The sequence below is a fragment of the Equus caballus genome, chromosome 31, assembly GCF_041296265.1.
Source record: "Equus caballus isolate H_3958 breed thoroughbred chromosome 31, TB-T2T, whole genome shotgun sequence".
Lineage (NCBI taxonomy): Eukaryota > Metazoa > Chordata > Mammalia > Perissodactyla > Equidae > Equus > Equus caballus.
Genome location: NC_091714.1, coordinates 22,896,156 through 22,915,133, shown reverse-complemented (window position 1 = coordinate 22,915,133; position 18,978 = coordinate 22,896,156). Strand labels below are relative to the sequence as shown.

General features: G+C 44.7%; 1 protein-coding gene across 29 annotated transcripts in view; it reads right to left on the bottom strand.

Moving 5' to 3' along the window:
- HIVEP2 (HIVEP zinc finger 2) overlaps window positions 1-18,709 on the bottom strand; it is a 183,887-nt gene extending 165,178 nt beyond the window's left edge. For 3 of the 29 annotated variants that reach the window (XM_070256256.1, XM_070256281.1, XM_070256267.1), the window contains exon 1: window positions 17,323-17,734. The gene's annotated coding sequence lies outside the window, so the exon portion shown is untranslated. Of the gene's footprint in view, window positions 1-16,177; window positions 16,462-16,493; window positions 16,689-16,870; window positions 17,163-17,322; window positions 17,771-18,181 lie in introns of those variants that run through there. The other 26 variants (XM_070256282.1, XM_070256270.1, XM_070256272.1 and 23 more) reach the window with 21 other exon arrangements.
- Between the last annotated feature and the right edge of the window lie 269 nt (window positions 18,710-18,978).

The window sequence follows — 18,978 nt, the reverse complement described above, 5'->3', positions numbered from 1 at the left end:
CAATTGGAACAAATGTACCATGCTGATGCAACATTTTGATAGTGCTGGAGACTATGCCATGGCAGGGGGTGGGGGGTTAGATAGGAAATCTCTGTTCTACTCAATTTTGCTGTGAACCTAATACTGCTCTAAAAAATAAAGTCTATTTTTTTAAAATACGTTGCGGCTGCTGTAAGTATCGTGCTATTTAAAATATGCACTGCTTTGTAACTTGTGGATACACAAGTAAATGAATCTGAAGAATTACAAAGAAATTGCCATCTTGAAGCTTTCAGGAAGTTCACCATCATCCAGGCCTACCCCTTCTTGATAAAGAAGTTAACTTTTAAAAGTTTCCTGAGGGGCTGGCCCTGTGGCTGAGTGGTTAAGTTCGTGCGCTCGGCTGCAGGCGGCCCAGTGTTTCGTTGGTTCGAATCCTGGGCGTGGACATGGCACTGCTCATCAAACCACGATGAGGCAGCGTCCCACATGCCACAACTAGAAGGACCCACAACAAAGAATATGCAACTATTAGGTATTGGGGGGCTTTGGGGAGAAAAAGGGGAAAAATTAAGATCTTTTAAAAAAAAAAGTTTCCTGAAATTTTTTTATATGTATTTTAAATGTACATGAGACTTTACAAGTTAATAAATGTTAGTTGTCCTAGCCAGACATTTTCTACCTAACAGCAATTTTAAAGGTAACTTTGGTTTCCACTCAAAGGGCTCCAAGCCCCTGGGTACTTTCTCTGTTGTCCTCTTTTCTAAACATCTAAATAACACAAGTGAATATTTTATCACATAATAATATCTTAAACTTGCATAGCTTATTAGTGTTTACCATTTATTTCACACATATTCCTATCCGCATTTTATCAAGAAACAGGCTCAGAGAATACAGGACTAGCACCGAGTATGGACCTCAGATGGGCTTCCTCCAATCTTGCTGAAAAGGAAGGCCAAACCCTTCCCAATCCCATACTCCTTACTCCAAACTAAAACCACTCCTCTGGACTTCAAAGGATGCTCTAGGCTTGCTCAGTATAGGGTCCCTCTGCCTGGGAGCATGGGGAGGAGCCTAGGAAATAATCACATCCAGCCCTTTCTTTACTTAGCTTGAATACAGCAACTTTTCAACAAGTTCCCTGAGCTTCCCAACCTGTATCAAAGGATTCTTGACTGTAAAAGTGATTACTATGTATCCAATCCTGGTAAATACTTCAGTGGTTTTGTCTCCTGGGTGACCTCACACCATTTTTTTTTTCATGTCTTTTTTTCCCTTCGTATCAATTATCCTTTTACCCATTAAATCTCTGCAGTGATTCTTGCGTTTTTGATTAGAATGTACTTTTCCTTATTCCTCAAGTCATCTGTCAATGGTAGATTATCAACACTCCACAAACTGCAAGTCACTGGTCACGTACTGTCTAAGCTCCCTCAAAATGTCACTCAAGGTTCACGCTCTCTGGTTTATACTCAATTGCTGATGATGGCACTTGGAAAGAACACAAGAGAGATGAGTAAAAATTATCCTATTTTATAATCTGAATTATGAACTAAATGGAATCAGTATTACCATAAATTCAGTATAAACTGAGGCTACAAAGACCAGTATGATGGCAACAAAATAAATCAACCTGTGAATAAATACATACTTGAAAATATAAACCATAATAGTAAACTATGCATTCTTCAGGTTCCTGGTGCGATTTGCAAATGTGTATCTTTTACATCGTGAAAGAGAACAAATAAACTGTGAAGATAAAAGGATGTTCTGCAGGATAACTTATTTCATACTTTCTCTTTAGAAATTGCTGGAAAATTTCTAAATGCTCCAATTTTGTGCTTTTAAGAACATTATGGGAGTGCACAATTCTAATAAAATATATTATTTCATTCAATGAAAAGGATTGAGACCTGAACTTTCGCAGGTTAATTCTTTTAAAGCTCATTATTTAATTCAGGATTGGTTTCATTTAGAGGTGCAGTTACAATAGGAGAGTCAAGTAAACTGCTGCAGCACCGAGGTGCATCTCCCTGTTTCTGAGGTCCCCATTCTCTTCCACCAGAGCCTCCACACTTTCTTAAACTCTGCAGAGTCTTCGAGAGCACTTGGCTGGGAAAGACCAACTTGTCCCACAGGCTGGCATCTCTAACAATATTCAGGGCATGCTGAGTTTTTCTTCTCTCATAATATCTGATATTGAGTGTTACTCTTCTCAAATGAGCATTCTACCAATCATTTGTGGTTTTTCCAGAAAACGGGCTCCCAACAAACACAATGACAAAGTCATGAGTCTTCTTTCTCAGGTCCACATCCCATTTCCACCGCACACTGGAGACTGCACTGCTCTCCATAGCCAGTACTTCCCGAATCAGCCCAAAATTAAATATATGAAGTAGAGTCAAAGAAGCCGATAGCTCACTAAGTGAACAGGAATGTACAGGAGTGAAGAGAGAACCATATCACATAAACACACACACACACACGAATGAATAAACCTTTCCTAAGAAACCTACCTACCTACATGCTTCACAAGCTTTGGCTCCAGGAAGACCCAGTTCCTACTTCAGGATTTCCAAGCCCCACGATTTTCATTTTCTTACAAACTCCCTCCAAAACTACACAACCTTCTCTTTATCAAGTGGCCCCCAGCACAAATTACTAGTTCCTTGATCTCTTCCAGGATGGGTAACTACACGGAATAACAGCCGCATCACTAAGACAGTCCCAGGACCCACAGGTAGCTCAAGGACTGCTCACTCCCTCCTCCAGACGATGACACCTGTCAGGCTCTGGGGAAAGGTCAGCGTGTTCTTCAGATGGAAACACACTGACGTGGTCCTCAAGTATTTAAGAGCACACCCCCCTTCAGCCTCCATCTGTATTTAATATTTCAGAATAGGCTCTCAATAAAGCCTAAATAATAGTAAGTGCTCAGATGGCCTATAATCAATTGTGTTATTGAAACATCACGGTTCTCACATGCTTTAAAGTGTAATTAAAAATTCATGAACTGTATCAGTTATTTTATTACAATACAGTATTTTTGATTCTCTCCCAGTCTCTCACAAAGTTCTGTGTACTTCTTCAGAGACTAAAACTGGGACTGGAGCTAAATCTAAAATGAGACACCTTCCACAGTGGTTAAAGAAGATTTCCAAGGTCAAAGTCCCTGCTCAGGAAATGATAACTTTTGTTTCACTAATATAGAATTATTAACTCTCAGTTATGGTCTAATATATTGCTTCTGCACATAGGTCCACTTGTTCTATGAAATGAGTGCCCATTTAGGCATTCACCTCCTTTACTATTCATTATGTAGATTAATAAGCGATCTGTGTAGGCAAATTCAAACAAGGCAGTTTTCTCTTAGATCTTAAAGGCGGTCTAGATCTAAAATAAGAATATTTTTCAAAATTGTTACGAAGATGCACCACAACTCACTGTCTACTCTCAGGTCTACATAGGCGATATTCCTACAATGAACACGTCTGCACAGAAGTACTTCCCAACTGCATCTCCATGTTTAATTAACAGAAAATACAAACTGAAGAAAAGCTTAATTTACTTTATTCTCCAATGGCAACCATTTGAGCTAAACTTCGTGTCAGTATGGCATATCATTTATGAATACGACAAGACCTCCAACAGCAATACATTTATGTTGACTTTATGGTTAAAGTCATCATCCTTGAGACTGCTGGGCTTCTGGGACAAAGAAAGTAATAATAATATGCTAATTCAAAGCCAATGTGTCTCATATGCAAAATATACATACTTCATACTATTTATAAATGACATAGAATTTTCTACATAGAAATTTCCACATATCCTTTTTCTGTTTCATTTCACTTAACTGTGTTTATAAACTTATGGAACTGCCAAAATCAGGAACCAAACTCCGGATGTTTTACAGCACATACGTCCACAGTTACTTATCATCTTAGGTACGAACTCTTTAAGCTGGAATACAGGTCCTTAGACAATATATCCCAACCATTCTACCTTTTTCAACAACATTCACTTAATATGCACTTTATGTTGCCCTCAAATCAGATGCTTCTCTGAGAATACTCTTGACTCTTTCCCACATTGGTACCTCTCAAAACCAAGACCCGTCGAAAGCATGTCCTTCTCCAATGAAATTTCTCGGGATCTCCTCAGCCAGCGGGGACTTTGCACCTTAATAGTTCATACATGCCTCTCCTACGGTACTCAACCTGTTTCTTTTCTTTATAGCTTCCTTTGCATAGTTCTTTTCCTCAATATAGTAGATTAGAAAAGTTTTGATGATGAGAATAGTGAAAAACTCCTCTTTATATTTTATATTCTATCTCTATTTTATGTTCCTATATATCTTATACATGCCAGAATCTCAACAATTATATTTGCTAAAATAGATTTGTATCATATTATTATACGTCCCAACTCTGTTCCAGCTGTAAAAGTCTCAGCAAGCATGTCTAAGGCCTTCTCTGTAAAACTTCTCCAAACCAGTTGGCAAGGGTCTATATTCTGAAGAGTAACTGGAGATAAGCAATTTATTTTTGAGGATTCATAACAAACAATAGCCTGGAGTAAATTTCAGATAGGAACAGCCTTATCCCTAAATAAATTAATAAAATAAAAGTGAAAACTACATAATAAGAGGCCTCGTTGAAGGAACTAGGAATCTTTAGCCTGGAGAAAACACTGCTGAAGGTGAACATGACGGCCATCTTTAAATAATTGTAGGATTACCATGCAAGTCAGCGAGCAAACCGGTTCTGGAGAGGACGAGTCTCAGAGTGGAACAGGTCTCCCTAAGAAAGAAGAGGTGTTTAAAGAGAAACTGGATGCAGGCGATCCTCAGCGAGTCGTCCTGAGTGATTTCTCCTCACTCAGCTGGGGATTAAATGATGCCTCGGGTAGTTTTATCTAAGCCTGAAATTCTGTGAAAGGCTTCACATTGCAAAGTGTCCTGTCACCATCTGACAAATCAATGCATCAGATCCTACACTTGAGCAAATTAATCAGCCTCATTTAAATGAGACACTTTAAGAGACGCCCTAAATAAGCCGTCACTGCAGTACCACAAATTGGATCAAAGTGACAGAAAGAAGTAAAACTCCTCACAAAAGACGAAACTGCTACTGAAGATGCAGCCTGCTCAAAACCAAGAGCCGACCCTTCTGGAAAAAGGCCACGGGAAAGGTCCCACTGAGAAAGGAAGCAGGCTATTGCATATTCCAAAAGACCCTCAGAATCCCTTTCTGCACCTCTCCCCCTCTCCCTGACTCATTTTTTAGAAATACTTACATGTTAGACATAAGAACAGTAGCGGCATAATGTAAAAATTCCTTATGAAATCTAAACCAAAACCAGTTGGCTTAAAGGAGATCACAAATGTTAGGGACACTTAGGCATTCTTTGCTTTTACAGCTAGAAGTGTTAATATAATCAGAACAGACTTCTAAGCCAGGGCAACTTTGTTATTAACTTCAAAATATCTTCTGTTTGCTTCTCATTGCTCCCATCCTATATCACCCATCAGAATATAGGAAGAGAAAGACTAATTATCAGGACAATTTCCTCACCATATAAATTCCTGGGATTATTAGCTAAAACGTAAAATTTTCCAGATCAGCTATTAATATCCATCATAACTATTTTCAGACATCATTAGGTTTAACACAAGCAAACTCCTACCAAACATGGCCAAAAAGCACGTGATGACTGAGCAAATGTGGAGTTTGTCCATTAGAAAATCTAATCTCCACACTTAGTGTCCAATTATTTGCTATATTCTATACTGTCAGGTGATTTCTTTTAAAAGGTCATTTCGACTCTTCTCAGCCACTCAGCCCATTTTAAAAGCTACACTTGATTAAATCCGGGCACCAAGTTCATCACCAATATTACTCAGGTCATTTGAACAAGTAAACTGATGACAGTTCAAAAACAAATGTCTGTGGATTCCTTTTCTTCTGCTTGAATATGGGTTTAACCATCTCAAAATTTTGTTACACACGCACATCAGTGACCTGCACAAAATTTAAAAGCACCAGGGGATATCGTAATAAGCTGTGGAGCTACTGACCATTATCTTTGTGAAAACAATTACATATGCCTGTAATAAACTGCATCAATAGCAGTCAATTATCTGAACACTCTTCCAACCTCTGTCACAAACGTATTGCTGTCTATCAGATGTTTTTCAACAATTAACTTATTCTCAAAACTTAGCGTTCCTTCACATCCTAAAAATAGCCCTTTCTCCAATTCTCTTGTGTTATCCTGTTCTGTTCTCAGGAGGTAGGGCAGTGTTATAAACAATGCTTCATTTTTACAGATGAAGAAACAATGAAATATAACAGACGTACAGCCACTTAGCCTGAACCATTTTGAAAGCCAATAATGAAGCAAGCAATAAACTAGTGGGGTCATGGCTTACCACCAGCCGTTGTGGTGCCGTCTGCAGCCCTGGTGTGGGCTCTAATGAGCACATCCTCACAACCAGGGCACAAAAGATATTTGAAATCCTCATTTTACCCAAAAAGACTATATTTCTCCCAACATAAACTTTCACACATGGCAAAGAAATTGAATGACAGGAAAAGAAATTGAATGTTCATAACTCAGGATCTTTCCCTTGCTAAGAGAAACAAGGATTCTTCAAAATGTAAGCATCGGGAGAAGAAAGAAAAATAAAGTTTGATAATGGTTGATGGCTAGTTAGAAGCTGAACTCCCCATGACCTATCTGCCATGGGTTGGGGCCAGCCACCAGGACTGTGCCATGGGGCAACTGCTGAGTGGCAAACACACATTTCATCACTTGCTTCAAATGAGAGGAAAGGATTCACTTCAGCCTTCGCTCCTTCCTTCATTTTTCTTTGCCTTCATAGAGCAAGGATCTGTAATGGAGGAAAGGAATACACTCCCTGTTTATGCCGAATTTATCCAAGCAGGCCCACCAAGAAACAACTCTTTCTCAAAGCCACACCCATGAGCAGTGACCGCCTTCACACAGCATGCCTTCTCAGAGCACCAGAACAAAACACACCCAAAGAAAACTCCTCTACAGAGGAATCCCGGTTCAACTGTAAACTTCCCTGTCCAACCGTGGGCAAAAGTACCCCAAGATGGCTCCAAGATTCACGTGTTGAAAAAACAAACGTCATGCGCAGCACCCTGGGAGCCCGACCATGGCTGCAAGAAGCGCTCGCGATTGCTGGGCTTCCCAGAGGACATCTTCAAAAGCTCCTGAGGAAGCACCTAAGGGTGCACAGATTGAGGGATGTGGCTACTGAAGCAAAGACTAGCCAGGACTTCACCCTCACTTGGCTCTGACGACCGCCCCATCTTACAGTGGGTCAAAATGTCTTTGTTTTTACCAGTTAGACTGTAAGCTTCTTGACAGTTATGACTTTAAATATTCACCAAATCTAGATTGCACACCTACTGTGCACCATGCACTGGCTTTACCACATTTTTGGGACAGTATAAACCATCCTAATCCACTAGAAATTTTATAACAAAAAACAGTAAGAAAAATTTAAAAATCATTTAAATAGTATTAAAAATATACATTCCAAATATAAGCTGTGGCAATCTCTTCACTTTGAAAGGCTTAAAATGCGTTTTACAATAAAATGCGTCATTTGTAAACCATTTTTCTCTTCCCCAGGAAAAAACAACCAGGACCTGATTCTACAGGTTATGAAAGGTCATAATGCTGAACCATAAAGAGGAATTTAAAGAAGACTAGTGCTATAATATTCAGTTACATCAAACTCTAAACTCGGTGTGTGTGTATGTGTGTGTGTGTGTGTATATATATATATATATAAAGACAGAATCTCTAAGTCTCTTCAAAAACTGCCTTACTATGAAAAATAGATAGATAGATAGATAGATATAACAAATGGGATATTTTCACTAGTGGTTTAATAAGTTTTGCCATGCTTCCTTGTTATTTGGGTTGAGATACCCAATATTAAAGTAGAGATTTCTAAAAATACTGCAAAGTAATGCAATTACTGAATTTGCCATAAAACATTTCTAAATTGGTCCACTGGAAGGTATATGCCATGAGGGCAGAGATCTTTTCCTTTTTTTTTTTTACTATTTGGTTCACCAGTGAATCCCCACTATCTAGAACAGCACCTTTTCCAGAGCAGGTGCTTAATAAATCTTTGTTAAACTAATAAATGTTTAAAAGGCAGCAGTCCCACAAATACTCCAGTTGTGTCTCCTAGGCAAGCCCAAGGGCCCACGAGTAAACACTGCTCTCCTGCGCTTGAGATTTACGAACAAGTTCAAGTTGGGTAATTCAGGCCCCAAAGGCTATTTTTAGACCAAAAACTCCAGAAGGATGATCCACAGAGAACCAGAGAATTTTAGTGCACTTCAGTAGGGTAGCACCAACTGAGCTAAGTGAGAAACGCCCCGAACTTTCACTGACATTTCCATTTGTTAAAAACATGTGCATTCTGACATCGTTTCTGAAACCATTTCAATCAAGAGTTTAATAGACCATTTGAAAATGTGTAAGTAATACTTTACTGTCACAACAATTTGAGGTCTCTTGTGGTTTTCTTGTTCTAATCCCTTCCTAATAACCACCATAGCTACTAGGTATTAAACATCGACCATATGCTCATTGAGATCAGCACGCACACTCTCATAAAAGGTTCACAATGCCCCTTAAACAGATATTATCACCCTCCTTTGTAACCTCCAGGAGACGAAGTAACTTTCCAAAATTCCCCCAGCTGGTAGTAAAGCTGGAATTCACCCTGTTCTGTCTGACTTCAAATCCAGGCTCTTAGCCCCTCGGCTACCCGTGCATCCCCACTGGTAGATATGCATAAACTTCCAGGCGAAAACACTGTGCTAATTAATAAAAATGGCTGGCAATTTAATTTCTTAGCTTTTGAAATAACTTTGATGTTTAACCATTGCTTATGATGCAGAGAATGGTGAAAAGACCAAATGTTTTTGGAGCTAATAGCCCTGAGTTCAAATCTTGCTTCACTATTGACTATCAGAGCGCCCCTGCAAAGACCATGAAACTTTCCTGAGTCTCGGTGTCCTTAGGGGCAGACACAAAGATAACCAGACAAAATCTCCTCGGATTGGTTACTGGAGAGTGCCTGGTATGGAGCCTGGCACAGAAAAAGTGCCCTTTAAGCCTAAATCCCCTTCCTTCTAACAGATAAACTGACGCTGTGCTGATTTTATGTGTTTAGTTCATCCTTGTAATACCATAGTTACCGAATATAGTGACACTGCATTCTCCATAACTACAAAGTCGAATTTATAAAGTGATAGATTATGAGTTGGAAGACGCTTTTGAGGCCATCTGTTCCAATCCTTTCCATTTCCAGATGAAGTCTAGAGAGTTTAAATAACTTGTTCCCAAGTTTTTACAGAAAGTTAATTGCAAAGACACAACCAGACCTTACGTCCCGCCACCCCCACTTCCACCGCACCCCCCCATCTTGCCTCACGTTACATAGGCATGGCAACGCATGCAATTTTCAGACAATTAAGCAGTATAAAATAACCTCGGTCTAATTACATCCAATTAACAAGCCAAATTAGTGTTTCATATGTACACTATTAAACTAGTTGTCTGGCTTCCAAAAGAAATAAAACGCTGTTTCAAATGAATCTCGCATTTTAGTGAACAAAGCCACTCACCATTTAAATTACCTTTCCTATAATCTTCTTTATATGGAATTAGAACTAATCTCCATTTTAAAAGAATACTTTCTGCAACTATCAGGATGAGAATTCATGCTGTATTTTAAGTATCAAAATTTTCTTTCTCATTGAGCACACGATTTTCTAAGATTAGTGTATGTGTGTGCACATGCGTGCACATGCATGTCTACACACGCGCATGTCTAGAGGTCCCTAAGCATACACAGATGAGGGTGTGTCTGCATTTGCCTACTGCCTAGTTTCAGAAGTCCCACCTTTCTGTGGGGTTCTGAGATCAAGTGAATCTGCCACAATGCAAATAATAAGAGCTTCGCTGATCTCCTGCTTTCTTTTTCAGAGAAAATGAAACCAGCAAATAAATCTTTGTCAAAAAAAGCAGTGCCTTTCAAATACACTGCCTTACACACTCTGTCTAGTATTGTCAGCATTTAGGTACAACTGGGTATCAATTAAAAAGCAGTATTCTAATGAACCATGAAATGAATCATCTATCCATTCCTTAAATATTTACACCTAAAAATATAAATACCTTGTAATTTTAAGTACAATCACTTTTATAAGTTGGTGTTTAACGGTTAACTTTCACTATTAATGTTCATGAATATTGTCTGGAGTAAAATGTTTCACAGCACGTTCAAAAATAATGCAGCACTATACTTAAATGTAGTTCAAACTCACAATCTGCCACACATATTTGGCCATGTTTATCAAAATAGTTTAATCTCTTTTGCTATTTACTATTTTGGAAGATGTCCATTAACAAGATGAAAGAATTCATATCATCATGCGGTAGTGTCAACCTTCATTACTTCTCTTTGGGGCATCACAGCAATTTAATCTCCTCCTTCCCACCAAGCTATCCATCCTTCTAAACACATGCTTAAAAACCTTGAGTGAAGTCCAGCTTCCTTAAGAGGGCTTCCCAGCCCCACATGATCTGGAACTCATGTCCCTTTCCAGGTTGACAATACTCCTTCTCTCCCCTGGTACTATAACCACGCCCCACGGCTCCAGATCAAATTATGCTGGGCCCCTCCCTTCCCTCTTAGAATTTACTGAAGTTCTACTCAATCTGCAAGGCCTCTAACCAACACCACTTCTTCCCAAAAAGGCCCCAAAACCTTTCTCGTTGGAAAACCATGCCTCCCCGTATTCTCTACTTTCACCTGTAAGTTTTAATAAAGTTACTAAGAAGCCACATGTCTTCTCCAGACTGTAAAATTCTTGAAGTCGGGGATCACCATCTTTTCTCTCTCAGTTTCTCGTTCTGACCCCGAGTCTGACTCCAGAGCCCAAGCTTGTAACTCCTACATAAGCTGACTCTTTCTGCCACCTAAATTGAATTTTCTATATTATATAAATTTTAAAACAGGGAGCAAATTAATTAAATGACACAGTTGACAAAATGGAATATGAGTCCAAGATTACATAAAACAATGTTATTTTCACTAACGTCTTTTTCTTCTCTTTTCCTTCATACTCTTTTGTGTTACACTCACCCCTAATCACATGGAAAGTAAAAAATCAGACCTAAATTTTTCCAAAGGTCTTGATATTTGCAATCATGTAGAGAAATTATCTGGGGAACTGAATGTTTCGCTAGCTGTTTAGAAACACATAGATCCAGCTCACACAGAGTTCTAAAGATTAATTGGTTACTTCACACAGCGACCTTGTAAAGACTTCTGAATTGGTAGTTATCCATTAATTGAATTAATGATGCCGACCAATTTAGCTAACTGGAGCCCAAATAGGTATTTTTCAAAACCTAAATTATTTATTCTTCAAAGGAAAATTTACCTGTAAATAATACATAGCTAACCTATAACTAAACCCTTCTAACAGAAGTCAGCACACAGAATCAAACAAACTTCCAGGAGGCCGGGGCCACTGCTGTGGAGTCCCGTGAAGAGACACGTGTTATACATAAGCCTCCTCCAACTTCTAGGTCCTGCCCCCCAAAATTCCCCCTCCAACAATCAGTCTATAACATGGGAAAACAGTAGGGACATCATATGTATGCCAGTCCCCATGTATGCCAGGTTAGACAATCATGCATGTGGTCAACCTGCCCATATGGTCTGGCCTCACCTTGCATCACCTCTCTTGTCATCTGCCCTCTAGCCCCACTGGCTTGCTTCCAACTCCTCAAAACACTGTACATTCTCCAACCTCACAGCATTTGTATTATTCCCTCTTCGTACAATGCTCTTCCTCCCCCCACCTACCTTTTTCCACTTGAGTCTTACTTATCCTTCAGTCTCAGCTCAAACATCACCTCCTCAGAGAGGTCTCTTTTTCACCCCCAGACAGGGGTGATATACCCCTTATTACATAGTCCTTTATGTTTCTTCCATAGCACTCGTAACAAATCTGGCTTTACACAGATTAGTTCATCTCATGATTAATATCTGTCAACCCCAATAGATTAGAAGCTCCTTTTCTGGTCTGAATCATCATTACACCTTTCGTGTCTAGCACAAGGCCTGACCCACAGTAAGTACTTGTTGAAGGAAGGAATGAATAAATTGTACTGCTCAATGATGCCTGGGGCACCTATCATACTACCCCAAAGACAGGACTAAGATTATAAGTGAGTGACAAGTCAAAAATGCTGGTTGGCCCTGAGTACTTCCTGACCTTACATCCAATCATCTTGTGACCCAGAAGTGGCAGGTCAAACCCCACCTGCTTTCTGCCTAGAATCGTCTTCAGGCACACAAACATCATTTTCCTCTCTTCTCTCCAAAGCACCTTCTTCAAATATGTCTAAATAGACTCCAAATTTTATGCTGAGAGAAAATCTAAAGTTACAGAAACTTGTAGACTATATCACGTGTCATAGTTAATATCTCAAATGATGAGTAATGGGAGTATATTTTAAGATTAGCACATATTTGGCCCTGAACAACAATGACACAAATTACCAAGCAGCTGGGATTTTATTCTAAAGCCGTCTTGAAGACAATATAGACCTATGTCTAGTATCCATGGTCACCGCAGAGAAGCCGAAGATTGCACAAGATCAAGTAAGCTAGGTTGCACACTTGCACACGAAAGCTTGTGAATTGTGGCACAATAACAGATCAAGTGTTCAAATATTTTTCCAAATTCCTCAGAGCCATCTCATAGCTACAAATACTGATTTGTAGCCTCCTCTGTTAGACTGCCATAAACAGCACGCAGAGAGCCATGCTTCTGGCTGTGATCAAACACCAGGCACAAACAGAAAGTTACAGCGCGTACAACGTCCTTCAAAGAAGCACAATCTCATTTTCATAAAGTTTCCCATTTCCCCTCAATTTTCTGCGTTCATCCACGGCTTCAAACATTAAGTGGCCTCACTGGAACATTCACTAAAGTTTTACTTAAGATTGATGAAGGCTCTGCCTGTGTGGTTACAGCAAACCCAGACATGCTCGATGGTCTGAAGTTCCTCATGAAACCTAAAATCCATACGGGTGAATTAGCAAACTTCCTCTGCTCCTTTTTATGATATCACTTTAAAAAGCTGCAACACTTACATACCAAGTTTTAGCCAAAATATGGATTCACAGGAATTCATATCTAGATTCATTAGCTAAAAGCATATCAGTGGAATTTCCAAGCAGAGATTTAAACTGTGAACCATTTCTCCACCTACAGGACTACTGCATAGACCAAGACAGAGTTCTGTCGATGCTAACTAGGAACCAAAATGTGGAAGCAGGATTGATTTGTAACAGACTTAGGTGATTAGTGGCCAGTCTGATCCACGACCATCCATTCAGTTGATCGTAGCCTCTTCTCCCTTACTATAAAAGGTACCACATCAGATGTTAAATTACTCCACATTCTCATGGATTCTGCTTTTCACCCATACCTATTTTCTACAGGTCTTTAAAACTGCTTTTCCTACGTTGACGCTTTCAGATTAACTTCAGTTAATTACTGATGAGCCAAAAATCTAAAACCAACACAAGTAAGAGTACTTGTTATCTGTTGCTGTTGAAATAAGCCCTGCTGTAAAAAACAAAGCAGGCAAATTCTTAAATGAAGATACTTCATTTTAATTTGAATCAGCATAAAAGATTCAACCTGGTTTTCTGAATAGTGACAAGGTGCCAGGAGCTCAAGCAGACACACGTACCATTATTCCACAATGAATAAACGCCTGCATACATGTTGTCTGTTTTGTTTTCATAGTAACAAGAACATTTACAAACACATCTCATGTAAAATGATCAATCAAAAGATTCTGCTGGCTAATCTTTCCATGTAGTCAATTAGCATAATTTCATTATGTGATAATATACACAGAGTAAATGAATTTTCACATTCCACGTTTACAGAATTATAGAAATGTTTTCTCTACTTTGATCTTATTTTTCCAAAGAACTCCACAAGGATCTAGTCAGTTAAAAAACAGTTAAATTTTAAATTTGTAATATCATTAATACTCTACCATTCCCAAAATTGTCCCCAAATCAATTTCACATCAACGTCACTGTAAATGCCTCACATAAACATAAGCAGTCTCTAATGAAGCCGGCCACATAAACACAATCACCATAGCAGAATACATAGATGCCAACAAGCAAATTTTCTTTTATACCTGAGCTATGTTCAAAGAAAAAACACACAATTTTCAAAAGATCCACCATTGCAATATAACATTTTTCTGTATACAAGAAGTATACTGCATATTTCAAACCTAGTGGTCAAAGGGGATTATGACACTTGAAGCACACTATCATTAAGTGGATGTTGGTAAATCCCTTTCACCTCAAAATAAAAAATCAGAGTTCTCATCTGGTACCATGACTTCTTAGCGTTCCACAGGAATTTTGCCTTAAGAATGAAAATGATATCCATTTTACTCACATGGAGGGCATTACTGTCTTGATAAACTATCTGGCCTATATCCTAAAAATCAAACCCAATCTACTCATTACACAAACTACTTGGTTAAAATTTTGCTCTGACACACTTATAAGGTGAAAAAGCACAAGACATTTGCAGATTCTAATATATATGTAATATATACTATCTATTACATATAATATATATGCAAATATTGAAAATACTTTGGTTTGCTCAAGGACAACTATCACCAAATATTACTATATCGCTGGAGGAAATGTTTCTAATAAAGTTAAATGGTCTTCTTCTAGGAGGACAGATCATTGCAAATTTAATTAAAATAGATCTTATTAATATTTCAAGTAATTTCTGGGCTTGACTATGCATTACAAAAGAAACAACTGTACTGAGAGAAAAATCAATAGCCCTTGACTAGAGCTCTGAGCCTGCTAGAAAAATGCAGTTCTCTTGTGAGAATTATGAGGTCTAGCCTTTGGGAGTGGGGGAGAGGACCAATATTCATTTGGAGGTAAACTGAGTTATTTTTAAAATGGCAAAACGGGAAGGAGAAAAATCAGTTCAAATTTTCCATTATAATGAAAGTACCGGAAACAAGCCTTCTGAGGTTCGTTTCAGGCCTAAGCAACTGTGCAGAGAATAAGGCTTTTGTACTGTCAGTTGCACACGCAGCTTCCTGTGTGAATTCTAAGCCATTACAGGTGTCCCAAGGCCTCCCGTGAAACCTATTATCAGGGGATTCCTCCGTCGCCCTCAGAGCCATCCCCACTGCCGGCCACCCAGCACACATGGCCCGTCTGCTCCAAGCGCCTTGATTAAGGACCCTCTCTCTTCTCCGCGCCCCGAGGCTGAAGCGCCCACTTCCCTCGGCGCAGCTGTAAAAGCTTTCCCATTAGAGGACTCCTTCCTGCAGTCCTTTTGAGTTACAGGCTTTCAAGTCAGAGAGGAGAGGAGCCACTTGAAGAAAACCCTCCTTCCCCTCCTCTTTCACCCCACTGGGAGCCACGTCCCTGAAGGACACCACCAAGGGACGCTTCCTGACCTTCTATCCCCTCACCCAGTTTGGGCTGGGAGGGCTGGGGTCGCCTTTTCCCGTGTCCTCTGCTGCACTGGATGTGTTATGTAAGAGGGACAGAACGCGGGAGGCACATGCGTATAAAGCGCACCGATCTGTGATAACAGCTGGGGTGGCAGAGCCGATCCGGAGTCTCCCCACCGAATACGACAGACACCACACACATCAGCCCCCCACCCCCCGACACACACACACACACACACACACATACAGCCGTGTTTTCCTGTCTCACCCCTACCAGCACCAGACGCACAGAATGAAAAGGGGGGGAGGCGTGGAGGGAGGTGAGAGAGGAGGAGCAGCGGCAGCCGCACATCTGCTTTGATAGCAGCCGGCGGAGCCGCCGCGGCACAGAGCCCCTTGTTAACCCCCTTCCTGTGGCTGCACCACGTCATGGAACATTCCCGGAACGGGCCAACGTTCCACCCACTTCAGGGAACAGACATAAAGGCGCAGACCCAGCTCCCCACAGTGCACAGCCCAAACACACATGTCCCTTCCCGGTGCCCGGGCAGACGCACAGACGAACACGCATGCAAACCGCCCCCACCCGTCTCCGCGCGCCCCCGGCCGGCCCGCGGCGCCGGGAGCCGCTCTGCGGCCGCTGCACCCGCAAGGCGAGGGCGCCTCCGCCTGAACCTTCCATCGAGACAGCCCCTCCGTCCTCGCTTCCTTCCTTCCTTCCTTCCTTCTTCCTTCCTTCCTTCCTTCCTCGCTCGGCAGGAGAAAGAGCCCCCGAAATGCCGACAGCCAGCGCCTCCGCTGCGCTCGCTCGGCCGCAGGCCGGCGGCCCGGCCCTCGCGCCGCCCTCCCGCCGCCGCCGCCGCCGCCCCCGACCCGCGCGGCGCGGCCCCCTCCCCCGCTACCTGACGACGGCGGCCGCGGCAGCCGCAGCGGTGGCCGGGCGGTGCGCGCCGGTGCACGTCCCTCATTAGCACCCAGCACATTCCTGCCGCCGGCGCTCCCGCGCGCCCCCTCCCCCCAGGACATTACGCAAAGCAGCCTCCCCTCATCTGCATAGAGCCTCGGCCAGGGTATTCCCCGCGTTTCCCAACGCGCCCGACCCCCTCCCGAGGTCTCCCCCCTCCCCGCCCCCTCCGACCCTCACCCGCGGGAGCCCGGGCAGGGGCCGGGGGCGCGCGCCGGAGGGGCGGTGGGGTCCGGCGGGGGCGATCGGGATAAAGTGAAACAAGCTCCTCATTGCTACAGGAGGCAGGAAAAACGCAGCGCCGGGGCCACTTACCGCGCCGAGGACCCTCGGTTCCCGCCGCTCCGCTCTCCCAAATGGTCGGTCCGCCCTCCGCGCACCCCAAGGCTGCACCCCGCACCCCAAAGTCGAGACGTGTAGCAATATTGTTAAGAGCCAGGAGCCCCTCCAAGTTGCTCCGGGCTCCTGGGAGCTTCAACGTCCAAGACACAACTTGGCCAAGACTTGTGCCACGGTCCCCGAAGATGTTTCGGTGGAGACCCTCCTCCGGCGGGGAGAGACGCGCTCGGCGGCGCCCCGCTCGCCGCCTCTCCACCCCCTCACCTCCAGCCCGCCTCCCGCCGGCCGCCCGCCCCCGGGCCGCGAGCCCCTCGGGCGGCTGTCAGCTCCCGGCCGCCGCCGGGTGACAGGGGCGGGAGGAGGGCGCGACGCGGCGGCCCGAGCCCGAGCGGGCGAGGGGGATCCTCGCAGCAGCGGCGGCCGCTCACCTGGAAAGTCACCGCTGAGAAGGAGGAGGAGGAGGAGGAGGAAGAGTGGGGAGAGGAGGAGGGGGAGGAAACCCCCCTGGTGCCCTTGTTCTCGCTGCCGCGGCGGCCGCTCCTCGCCAAGGCTGAGCGTGTCTGGTGGGGGGTGTCTGGTAGCATTTCCTTAAGGACAGAGGGAGGGCGGGCGCGGAGGGAGGGAAGAGATCCCGACCGCCTGCCCAGGCTCCTCTTTCCTCTATTTATTTTTCTGACACTGTACGGCGATGGGCCCGGGGCAGGGGCCGCCGGGCTCGCGAGGGAGCCGCGAGGCCCGGGCCGCAGCAGTGTGCGTGCGGGAGCCGCAGCGGCCGCCTCCCCTCCCGGGCTGTGGACGCACCGGGTTATTCCTGGCAGCGCCTCCCCGAACAGAAGTTACTAGGAGGAGTGCGCGGCGAGGGCGGGCGCGGGGAGAGGCGGGGGGAGGGAGGGAGGAAGAGGGAGAGACTCAGCCAGCGACGTCATCGGATCCCCCAGCGCGTCCCTAGGAGGGAGGCTGAACCAGAAAAACCAGTCTGGAGCCGGCGAGCGCGAGAGGGATGTGCGGCGCGCCGGGCGGCCGGGGAGGGAGGCGGCCGGGAGGGCAGGGCCGGGCCCCGCCGCGGCCGCTCCGGGCGGGAAGATCGCGGCCGCGGTCACGCTCCCTCGGATCGGGGAACTCCCCCGAGAGCCGGTCTCTACTTGTCATGCAAAAAAAAAAAAAAAAAGACTTGGGCGTCTCTAGGAGCCCGAGAACTTCCTTCAGGGATGTGAAATCTCCTCCCCGCCCCCCATCTTCCCCATTTCCCGTATAACCGTTCCCTGTGTTGATGACAAACGGAATTACCGAATATTTAGGATGGTCATGATTCTGTCCGTGGACCTCTGATCCCTTTCCTCGCTCTCGCCCTCGGCTCTACTCACGGTTATGTTATCGGTCAACAGAAACAAAATCAGACTGTAGCTCCTGGCTGCGCTTCTCGAGCTGTGCCAAGCGTTTTACTAGCACTTTCCGTGCCCCTGCGGAAGCACGAACTTTTCAGGCGCTCGAAAGGCCCCCATTGCCTCCCCTGGGGTCGCTCGCCAGGGCGCCGCGGGCGCACCCAGCTCGGGGAACGCGGCCCGCCCTCGCCGGGGTATTCAAATCGGGATGGGCAGCGGCGCGGGGCGCAGCTGCCGGCTTCCTGGTGGGCCGTGCCGGGGCCCGGGGCGGGCCGCCGCCTCCAGCCCGCGCGCTGCCCTCTCCTCGGACGGGACGCGAGCGACACCCTACCCGGCGCGGGAAGCGAGGGGTGGGGAATCCCAGGCGAGTGGGGCCGGGGCTCTGGGCTTCCTCCCCGGCCCGGCGACACGCGGGGGACGCCGGGGCTCCCTCGAGCCGCTCCCCTGCACGTGTGGACTCGCGTGCGCCCTCGGGGCGGGTGGGGGGGGGGGTTCCCAGGAGGCCGCCGCGGCCCGAGCGCGGAGAGCTGCTGCCGGGCCGGGCCGGCGGCCGGGGCGCCTCCTCCGGTGGTCTGCGCGCCGGCGGGGACCGCGCGCCGCCCCTCCGGGCGCCCGAGCCGCCGTGCCGAGCGGAGCCGCTGCCCCGGCCGCCTCCCCAGCCCGGCGCGCCGCCGCCCTGCCCCGGGCGGAGTAAACACGAGC